Source organism: Salvelinus fontinalis, chromosome 14, assembly GCF_029448725.1.
Source record: "Salvelinus fontinalis isolate EN_2023a chromosome 14, ASM2944872v1, whole genome shotgun sequence".
In the NCBI taxonomy this organism is placed as follows: Eukaryota; Metazoa; Chordata; class Actinopteri; order Salmoniformes; family Salmonidae; genus Salvelinus; species Salvelinus fontinalis.
In genome coordinates this window covers 25699634-25711348 of record NC_074678.1, presented here as the reverse complement: position 1 = coordinate 25711348, position 11715 = coordinate 25699634, and the positions used below count along the sequence as shown (strand labels likewise).

At 41.2% G+C, this 11715-nt stretch overlaps 1 protein-coding gene across 3 annotated transcripts in view; it reads left to right on the top strand.

Moving 5' to 3' along the window:
- The first annotated feature begins 1540 nt into the window (after positions 1–1540).
- ralgps2 (Ral GEF with PH domain and SH3 binding motif 2) overlaps positions 1541–11715 on the top strand; it is a 152976-nt gene continuing 142801 nt past the window's right edge. For 2 of the 3 annotated variants that reach the window (XM_055861051.1, XM_055861050.1), the window contains exon 1: positions 1541–1680. The gene's annotated coding sequence lies outside the window, so the exon portion shown is untranslated. The remainder of the gene's footprint in view (positions 1681–11715) is intronic. The other variant, XM_055861052.1, reaches the window with a different exon arrangement.

Sequence of the window (11715 nt, the reverse complement as noted above, 5' to 3'; positions counted from 1 at the left end):
ATGATTTTTTTGTGTGCAAATGAACTCAAGCTTATGGACAACGTCAAATGTGGTATAACGAAGCACCTGAGTGAGTTGGGTGCACTATTACACAGGAACTTTCCTGAAATGGATGACACAAACAACTGGATTCATTATCCCTTTCATGCCCTGCCTCCAGTCCACATACCGATATCGGAACGAGATCCTCATCAAAATTGCAACAAGCGGTTCTGTGAAAATTTTATTTAATCAGAAGCTACTGCCAGATTTCTGGATTGGGCTGCGCTCAGAGTATCCTGCCTTGGCAAATCGCACTGTTAAGACACTGATGCCATTTGCAACCACTTACCTATGTGAGAGTGGATTCTTGGCCCTCACTAGCAAGAAAACTATATACAGGCAGACTGTGTGGAAAATTATTTAAGACTGAGACTCTCGCCAATACAACCCAACACTGCAGTTATGAGCATCCTTTCAAGCACACCCTTCTCATTAACTTGTGGTGAGTTATTAAAATGTTTTGATGAACAAATAAGATTTTATATGTAAGATGGTTAAATAAAGAGTAAAATTATTATTATTTGTGCCCTGGTCCTAATAAGAGCTTTTTGTCACTTCCCACGAGCCGGGTTGTGACAAAAACTCACACTCATTCTTATGTTTAATAAATGTATTGTATAGTGTGTGTGGCAGGCTTACAATTATGGCAAAAAACAACATTTGAGAGTGCGTTGACCCTGGTGCTAAAGGGGGTACGCAGCTGGAGGTTGAATGCTTGAAGGGGTACGGGACTATAAAAAGTTTGGGAACCACTGCCGTAGATGAAGGAAACCAGTCAGAGATTTCACCATGAGGTCAATGGTGACTTTAAAACAGTTACAGAGTTTAGTGGCTGTGATAGGAGAAAACCGACGATAGATCAACAACATTGTAGTTACTCCACAATACTCACCTAATTGACCGCGTGAAAAGTACAAAGGTGGTAAATGAGATTAACTTTATGTCCTGAATACAATGTGTTATGTTTGGGGCAAATTCAATATAACACAGCTGAGTACCACTCTTCATATTTTCAAGCATAGTGGTGGCTGTATCATGTTATGTACAATGTTATGGGTATGCTTGTAATCGTTAAGGACTGGGGATTTTGGGGGATAAAAAAAGAAGAAACAGAATGGAGCTCAGCACAGGCTAAATCCTAGAGGAAAACCTGGTTCAGTTTGCCTTCCACCAGACACTGGGAGATTAATTTACTTTTCAGCAGGACAATAACCTAAAACATAAGGCCAAATCTACACTTTAGCTGCTTACCAAGAAGACAGTGAATGTTCCTGAGTGGGCGAGTTACAGTTTTGACTTAAATCTACTTGAAAATGTATGGCAAGACCTGGAAATGGTTGTCTAGCAATTAGCAACAACCAATTTGACAGTGTTTGGAGAATTTTGAAAAGAATAATGGACAAATGCTGTACAATCCAGGTGTGAAAAGCTGACTTTGAAAAAACTTGCGGCACCAGAAAATGCGAGGGCGGGTGAACTAGCTAAACCCCTCCCATTTGCCCGTGTCCGCTCGACCCTCATTCAAAACAGATCACAGCTGTTGCAAAGCACACTGCCTTTAGGAGCTTCTGAAATCTGCTGCCACAACGAAACGAGTGTTTCACCCGAAAAGAGGGACCTGGCACCCATCTCAGTGTGGTGAGTGTTCTATGTCTGTTTTCGTAAGCTATCTTAGGTGTAGCAGCTTCCCTGAATCTAAATCAATTTGCGCGGAAGATTAGCTAACGTTAGCAACTGGACTAACGTAAGCTTTCTATTTTGAAGGTTAAAGTAAAGAGTTTTGAGTTGAATAGTATTATCTGTCGCAGTAACTAACTAGCTAGTTCTCGCCCTCAATGTCTTATAGAATGTTCGCGTTTGTCTTGTCACACGGTAGTCAACGTTTTTTGCCAAGTTAGCTAGCTATCCTGTGACCTAACTAGTTAGCAACCGCCATCTAATCTCGTTGCAATGTGTGCTTTGTAGGTTAGCCAGTTAGCTTGTTAACGGTGATTTGCGCGTGTTGTCCCCGGCGTGCTGTTAGCGCTTAGCTAATGACCACTGAAACGGCCTCGTAGCTTTGCACGGGACTCAGAACCCGCCCAGATCCGGGGAGGGTATTGGGTGGGGCGTTCGTTGGGGTTTTATTCACACCCTTGGATTTAAACATGAAAACTAGTTATCGTTTTATTTTTTTTCACGCCTGCTACGTTAGTTTACTGCTGTGGGAGGATAGTCTGAAAAGACACAACACTTTGTTTAGGGAGACGCAAAGGCCTTGAGTTTATACACGTGTAAGAATCATCAACTTAGTCAGACAGCCGTTCCAATACGAATTGATGAATATTTAATGGCGGGTTGGCATCAACATCGCGGTGTCTGCCTCTATTGTAGGATATGTCGGCATCAGTGTTTCTCTCGCTAGCTAGCGCTACAACAATGTACCAGTTAAAAAGCATTACCGTGGGTCAATATAATTGATTCCAAAGGGTGGTAGTGTTCGTTGGCTAATTAATATATTATTTGTAATGCACAGTCAAGGACATCTTGTGTCCCACATCATTAGCTATATGAGCCATGTATCATTTTTGCCTTAATTATATTTATATATTGCTAGCCAATAGTCACTCTGGCTGGGCAAAGCCAGGGAGACAGCATAGCAACACATTTCAGTCAAGCCTACACAGGCCATGCAGGCCAAATTCCGTTAACCCAGTAAAATCCATGCCTTCATCTACTCGCATTTTCATCGAAAAGGACCCATGTGCACCAACATCTGAATTTCATAGTAGCATTTCAAATTGGGTGTCAAATGAAAGCTAAATCTATATTATTGGGAAATTAAGATGTGAGTAGATAAAAAAATAAAAAAATAAATCCAAGATAAATATGTATCATTAGTAAAGACTTGATTTCTTTATAAACAGGTTTTCGAAAGGTTTATAGAAAAGATTGACCAGAAAGCCTTAAAAGGTATCAGAAATGTATCAAAACCTAATAATGTTAACGTAAAGACCCCTGCCTACCATTATCAACACTTAAAAAAAATATTTTGTTTAGTATATTTTAGTTTAGAAGTTGTTTATCTAATGTAAATTTAGGAAATATTGCGTTGTACCTTTATTTAATTATGTTACCAAAAACCCACATCTTTAAGATAATTTCTAATTTCTCTCCCTCATGAGGAGGATAATGAAAGTTCAGAAGTAACAAGAAATGGTAGACCTACCAATTGGTTAGTGATTTTACTTAATTATATGAATTAAGTGATTAAAACTCATAATTCCATTACTGGTAACTAAAAGATCTGTAACGGAATTACTGCAACTGAATTGGCTACATTGGGAAATCATAATAGTCAGAAACCACAGTTGGGTCACTTGCAACTGTCCTCCCCTCCACTGGCATACTGTTATGTTCAGCAGATAACGGTTTTCTTTCTGTTGTCTGGTGGTCAAACGAGTAGTTTTAAAACAGTCTGGACAACCCCTTCTTCTCTCTCATGTTCAGATAATGTCACCTCTCACCGTTCTTACTGACACTTATCCATGAGCCCCCTTTCCATTTGCTTTAACCAGCATCACCCACTGCACACCGACTGACGTTGAAAAGTAGTTCAAATTTGGTCATTCCACTCTGGCCGTGATGTTAATGTCCAGGCTGGACCAAATCTGAACCTGTCATAGACGTATGTTTCACAAGTTTGGACAGCAGAGTACTGTACTGCTGTATTGTACTACACTGTATGCTATTGTGCTCTGCTGTGATGTCCAAACTTGTGAAATAGGACATTTTCTATCCATAATTATGCATTTCTATGTAGTACAGATCATGAACCCATGATGTAATTCCTTTACCGCGTGTAAATCCACTTCACTTACACTTAAGTAAGCATTTCACCATTAGTCTAAACATGTTGTTTCTGAAGCATGTGACAAATACAATTAGATTTGAAGTTCTATGACCAAAATGGACATTTTCAAACTCAAGCTGCCATGTCATTGCTGACACCACTTTTTGTCCTGCAGACATCTTTGAATCTGAATTCGGAGAAGAGATTTTTAAAAAGTGTTTGAATAACGTGGTTGCATAAAAACCTGAGCGGAATTTTACCCTAATTTCGCTACCAAAGTTTTCATCTGCACAGTTCTACTATTCTTTTTTTTTTTTTTTTTTTTTTACATTTATTTGTGTGGAGGAAGGAGTGAGGGGTCATGTTAGACTTCAGAAATCTGCATTTTAAACCTTTTCACCTGCATTTTATATTGAAATTCAAGGGTTTTGTTTTTGCTTCAATAGAGTTATCAGGGGCATGCAACTATACTTTTCCTTGACAGAAAATACATTTGTGCAACACATTCGGCAGAGAATAATCTTCATTCATTAGGGCTCCCAAGTGGCGCAGCGGTGTAAGCCACTGCATCTCAGTGTAAGAGGCATCACTACAGACCCTGGTTCGATTCCAGGCTGTATCACAACAGGCTGTGATTGGGAGTTCCATAGAGCAGCACACAATTGGCCCAGCGTCGTCCGGCTTAGGGTTTGGCTGGGGTAGGCCGTCAATGTAAATAAGAATTTGTTCTCAACTGACTTGCCTAGTTTAAATAAAGGTAAAAAAATTAATCAATCAGATGACCACAGAAGTAAACGTTACTTGGCCAGCTGCCACAAAAGTAAATGGGCCTACAATAAAAAAGCATGATCTTTTTTCCAAGAACGATGCATGGTCATCATTTCTGTTTATCATAAAAAGAATGTAGCCAGCTACATTTCCTAACTTAGTCTTTCCATTTACCAGGGAAAAGTAGACTGCACTGAGAAAAGTAGTGGAGAAAAGTAGCAACACACAGCGCTCTGACTGATCTGCTGATAGAACTGAAACACAGTATTAGTCTGAGCAGAAACTACAAGAAGAATGATTTTAGATCTGCGTTTACAAAACGCAGCAAGATATTTCTTATGCAATTTATGTTTCTATGTGAAACGTGACCCCTCATAATAATAATTTGATATGTTCTTATTTGTCTGGTTTGACACATTTTACTAATATATGTTATACATGTGTGAAATGGAAATGCATTTCTTGCTTATCCCAAGTCCCCCTGAGACACCATTAGAGAATGGGATCACGGCCAAGGTCAGCCATTATCAAAGGTGACCCTGGAGCAAGTGGGCTTGCTCATGGGCATATCAACAGTTTGTTCACCTTGTCGGCTCTGGGATTCGAACTAGCAACCTTTCGGTTACTGGCCCAACGGTAACCGCTAGGCTACCTGCTGACCCCCGTTTACAATAACAATAGAGTAGACAAACTGCGTGAGATGAGTAAAGAGTTTGTGTAAAGATGGAAAATGTCCTTTAGGCCGCACCATGTTAAATAGCCCACCTGCGAAAGTGTTCACTGTATATAAAAAATGAAGACGTGCAGTTAAACAGTGTTACGCTCCCTGGGCAAGGAAAGATTTGCTTTGGTGTGAGGCTGCGGTTTGGTCTCAGACATGAAGAATCAAAAGTTAGATTTTTATAAAAGTGATTGAGATGTTGGTTGTTTACAGAAGAGGTGATCCAAAGTTCCCATATCTTTGAGAGACAATCAGAAAGGGCTTTAATATTCTCCTGTTTCTGCTCCCATTAACGAGTGCGTCGAAGGGAATGTCATTGATAGTTTGTTAACACAACAGAATGAGCATCTGGCAGAAGGCTAATCCACAGTTACTGTGCTGCTGCCCGCAGGACTGTTTGCCAGCTGCCCTTCTTTCTATCTGTAATTATAAGTGTTGGTTTGACACAGGATTATTACTGCTAAAAGCTTTCTGTTTTGCTGGTCAGTGCTGGTCTCATGCAGAAGGTGGCTGCTATATAGTGTACACTGTAGTCAGATCAGACATATTGGTCACACTCAGAGATTTGATCAAGCTTAGTAAATTAAAGTTTCACCGGAATCTCTTTATCTTGCATCAGTGTCTCATCATTTAAACTGACTTGTTTGCTTGAATTGGCCTTTTTCCGATCACATTTTTGCACACTACCCATGTGTGTATGTGCTACAAGACGTGCGTCAGATTAAATGTCTGCGCCCTGGTCTGTCTCAGGTTTCTGGGTTTTGTCCCTTGTCGTAGGGACTTTCTCAAGTACTTCACGTGTCCTCCTGGTCCATGTGTGTCTGTCTGTGTCTCTGTATTGGTATTTTAAATTAAGCTGGAGGCTGGCTTGTCTATGATGGCTTTAGCCAACATCACAAACGATGCACGCTTTTCAGCGGGGCAGTAGTCCATGAGTTGTTGTGATTCTGGATGGCCAGATAGTAACAAACAGTAGTTTAATCTAGTTCTTGATACCAACTGTGACTGTATTTGAGACAAGTGCTCATTGTGCAAATTTTGACTAAATATAGTTTACATGTTGTCAACAATCTAAGCCAACCCTGTCTATCTTGCCCCGTAGTTTTGCGTGTGTTTGGATTTGTTGCTAAACAACCAACTCGTCTATTGGCTGGGGACGGGGCAGTCTTATGAGACTGACTAGACAGATTGCAGAGTAGGACTGACTGAAGACATGAGGGGGATCTTCATCCTACTCAATCTTTTCCTTCTGGCTTGTGTCATTAGTTAGACTTAGACTCAATGGTCCAACAGCAGGTTTCTCTCACTATCTCTCCGCCTTCGTCTGTCTATTCCACTGACTGACGCTGCCTGTCTCTCCCGTCGCCCAAGTAACGTCTGGTGTCAGGTAAAGACAGAGAACTCACAAAGCACCTCATGTTTCCTTATGATCCTACAATGTTCCATCATGTCATTTTAAACCCTGTCTTGGGTTTTGGACTATTCATATCTGTGGGAGACTGGGACGTTGTGCGACTGGGTGTCTGATGGTGCTGGCTGCCTACTGAAGTGGGTGTCTGTATTGATAACGCCTGACTGAATGAAGGGGGGGTGTGTGCGTGCAAATGTGTGGACCGGAATGTGTCACTGATAGCAGAAGGTTACGTCTGTGTTCTGTGCCCATGCCCCGTGGTCGAGGGCCCATGGGGTCCTGTACCAGTCTGTCTGCCAGCTTAGCCGTTGGGCTGTCACTCAGGAGAATGTCTATCGACTTTCACTTCCACATATCACAGTAGGGTGGGGACTAATCACGGTTTACATTGAGCAATGACAGACCAGTCTTTGAGCAAGTAGGATAGTCTGTCGTATTTGGTGAAGAGCCCAGGGTACTATCTTCCTTCCTACGTCAGCAAGACAAAGGAGCTGATCGTGGACTACAGGAAACGTAAGGGTGAGAACACCCCCCTCAATGGAGCTGTGGGTCAAGAGCTTGAAGTTCCTCTGTGTCCCCATCACTAAGCAATTAACATGGTCCACACAGTTGTGAAGTGAGCACGACAGCTTCTCTTCCTTCTCAGGAGGCTGAAAAGATTTGGCATGGCCCCTCAGATCCTCAAAGTTCTACAGCTGCACCGTTGAGATCATCTTGCATGGCTGCATCACCGCCTGGTACGGATACTGCAAGGCACCCGACCGCAAGGCGCTATAGACGGTGGTGAGTACGATCCACTACATCACTGGGGCAGAGCTCCCTGCCATCCTGGACCTCTATACCAGGCGGTGTCAGAGGAAGGCCCAAAAAATTGTCAGACTCCAGCCACCCAAGGCATAGACTGTTCTTTCTGCTACCGCACGGCAAGCAGTACCAGTGCACCAAGTCTGGAACCAACAGAGCACTGAACAGCTTCTACTTCCAAGCCATAAGACTACTAAATAGCTAATCAAATGTCTACCTGCTGCTGCCTAATCTATCCTGTTGCTTAGTCACTTTAATCCTACATATGTACATACTGTACAGTGCCTTCAGACAGTATTCACATCTCTTGACTTACTCCACGTTTTTTGTTTACAACATGCATTAAAAATTGGATTCAATTGAGATTTTGTCACTGGCCTACACGCAATACCCAATAATGTCAAAGTTGAATTATGTTTACAAATGAACAGCTTAAAGGTCTTAATTCATGTATTGAACTCCTTTTGTTATGGCAAGCCTAAATCATTTCAGGATTACAAATTTGCTTAATTCACATAATGGGTTGCATGGACTCACTCTTTGCAAAGTTTTTAAAAATGAGTATCTCATGTCTGAACCCAGGGCCTAAAATGTATATATTTTTTTGGTCCTCCAGCCCCTGTGCATGTAGATATAAAATACAAATAAATATATTTATTTCACACTAAATATTGTTGGAGCCATAATTACATTAAAAAACACGTTTTTAAATAAGATGACCATGTTTTGTAATGTTTCTAAAACAAGAATATATTAGTAAGAAGTAATTGATTTATATTGATCAATTTGAGTATTGATCAATTTAATATAGTTTTTTTTTGTGACCCGAGTCTTAATCAAAAATATCAGAGACCACATGTTCAGCTTCCTCTTTAAGGGTGGGAGGTTACCGTGTGTGATTTGGGATATGAATAGGTCGTCTCATTCGCTATCAGTTGAAGGAGCAGACTCAAACTAACGTTGGAAAAACAACAGAGCTTGTGAACAAAACAATGTAAATTGCTAAGAAACACAACAAAATCTCACTCTGTAGACTACCGAGGAAATTATACCAACTTTTATGCCTGTGCATGCGCAGCGCCTCCAAAAATGTATCCATCATCACTTCACTCATTGCACACAGCTCCCCTGCGCTGTGTGGGATATAGGATTTGTATTTCTTCGTTCAATTAGCATCTATGAAACAAAACAGCAGAAATACTTTGAGAACAGCTGTGCTCATACTTTTGACTTTATATTTACAAATGTAATATTTGCTCTGTACAGCCTTGCAAATTGACCACCCACCAATGTGGCTGTTGAAATGGACATTCTTAACTGCCCCCTCCTGTACTCCCTGTTCACTCATGACTGCATGGCCAGGCATGACTCCAACACTATTTAAGTTTGCTGAAGACACAAGTGGTAGGCCTGATCAAAGACGAGACGGCATATAGGGAGGAGGTCAGAAACCTGGCTGTTTGGTGCAAGAACAACAACCTCTCCCTCAACGTGATCAAGACAAAGGAGATGATTGAGGACTACAGGAAAAGGAGGACCGAGCACGCCCCCATTCTCATCGATGGGGCTGCAGTGGAGCAGGTTGAGAGCTTCAAGTTCCTTGGCGTCCACATCACTAACAAACATACATGGTCCAAGCACACCAAGACAGTTGTGAAGCGGACACGACAAAACCTATTCCCCCTCAGGAGACTGAAAAGATTTGGCATGGGTCCCCAGATCCTCAAAAGGTTCTACAGCTGCACCATCGAAAGCATCCTGACTGGTTGCATCACTGCCTGGTATGGCAAGTGCTCGGCCTCAGACCGCAAGGCACTACAGAGAGTAATGTGTACAGCCTAGTACATCTGGGACCAAGAGGAAGGCCATACAAATTGTCAAAGACTCCAGCCACCCTAGTCATAGACTGTTCTCTCTGCTACCGCACGGCAAGCGGCTAATCGGTGCCCCCACACATTGGCTCTGGACCGGTACCCCCTGTATATAGCCTTGCTATTGTTATTTTACTGCTGCTCTTTAATTATTTGTACTTTTTTTCTTATTAAAAAAAAAACGTATCTAATTTATACTTTGAACATTTTTCTTGCCTGCATTGTAGGTTAAGGGCGTGTAACTAAGCATTTCACTGTAAGGTCTATACCGGTTGTATTTGGCGCATGTGACAATGTGATTTGATTTTGATAACTAAATTGATCTGTATTTGGCAGGTATTAATTTTATGCTCTGTCTGTACCCCACACATACAATTATATGTAAGGTTGAACAGTGAATTTCAAACACAGATTTGAACAGGGAGGTTTGCCAATGCCCTGCATAGAAGGGCACCTATTAGAACAGACATTGAATATCCATTTGAGCATGGTGAAATTGATAAGTCCACTTTGGATGGTGTATCAATACACCCAATCACAACAAAGATGCAAGTATCCTTCCTAACTCTGTTGCCAGAGAAGAAGGAAAACGCTCAGGGATTTACCATGGGGCCAGTGGTGACTTTAAAATAGTCACATGGCTGTTATAGGAGCACTTAAGGATGGATCAACATTGTAGATACACCACAATACTAACCTAAATGACAGTGTAAAAATGAAGCCTGTGCAGAAGAAAAACACAATCAATTGAATTTTGTCCTGAATACAAAGCATTATGTTTGGGGCAAATCCAACACATCACTGACTAACACTCTTCATATTTTCAAGCATGGTGGTGGATGCATCATGTTATGGGTATGCTTGTCATCGGCAATGACTAGGGAGTTTTTAAAAATTATATATATATATATATATATGATTTTTTTTTGCTTACTAAGACTCCATGATATATTTGGCTTTGTGTTTTAAGTTATTGTCCTGCTGAAAATGCTGACCCTTTTTGTTGTTGCCTGGCTCCATTCCGTTTATATATATGGAGCCAAGCACAGGACAATAACTTAAAACACAAAGCCAAATATACCATGGAGTCTTAGTAAGCAAAAACATTGAATGTTCATGAGCGGCCTAGTTACAGTTTTGACTTAAATTGGCTTGAATATCTATGGCACGACTTGAACATGTGTATCGATCAACAACCAACTTAAAAGCACTTGAAGAATTTGAAAAAGAATGTGCAAATATTGTTCATTCCAGGTGTGCGAAACTCTTAGACTTAGCCAGAATCTCACCACTGCAAAGGTGATTCTAACATGTATTGAATATTTATGTAATTTAGATATGTCTATTTCATTTGCACACCAAAAAGTAACTTTTACACTTTGTCATTATTTTGTGTGTGGATGAGTCAAATCTATTTAATCCATTTTGAATTCAGGCTGTAACACAACAAAATGTGAAATGCCAAGGGGTATGAATACTTTCTGAAGGCACTGTAGCTACCTCTATTACCTCGTACCCTGGCATACCTAGGTGTCTGGTTAGACTGTAAACTCTCCTTCCAGACTCACATTAAGCATCTCCAATCCAAAATTACATCTAGAATCGGCTTCTTATTTCGCAACAAAGCATCCTTCACTCATGCTACCAAACATACCCTCGTAAAACTGATTATCCTACCGATCCTTGACTTCGGCGATGTCATTTACAAAATAGCCTCCAACACTCTACTCAGCAAATTGGATGCTATCAGTTCCATCCGTTTTGTCACCAAAGCCCCATATACTACCCACCACTGCGACCTGTATGCTCTCGTTGGCTGATCCTCGCTACATATTCGTCGCCAAACCCACTGGCTCCAGGTCATCTATAAGTCTTTGCTAGGTAAAGCTCCACCGTATCTCAGCTCACTGGTCGCCATAGCAACACCCACCCGTAGCACAAGCTCCAGCAGGTATATTTCACTGGTCATCCCCAAAGCCTATTCCTCCTTTGGCCGCCTTTCCTTCCAGTTCTCTGCTGCCAATGACTGGAACGAATTGCAACAATCACTGAAACTGGAGACTCATCTCCCTCACTAACTTTAAGCATCAGCTGTCAGAGCAGATTACCGATAGCTTTACCCAGCCCATCTGTAAATGGCCCATCCACCTACCTACCTCATCCCATATTTGTTTTTGTTTCTCTGTTCTTTTGCTCACCAGTATTTCTACTTGCACACATCATCTGCACATCTATCACTCCAGTGTTATTTGCTAAATTGTAATTA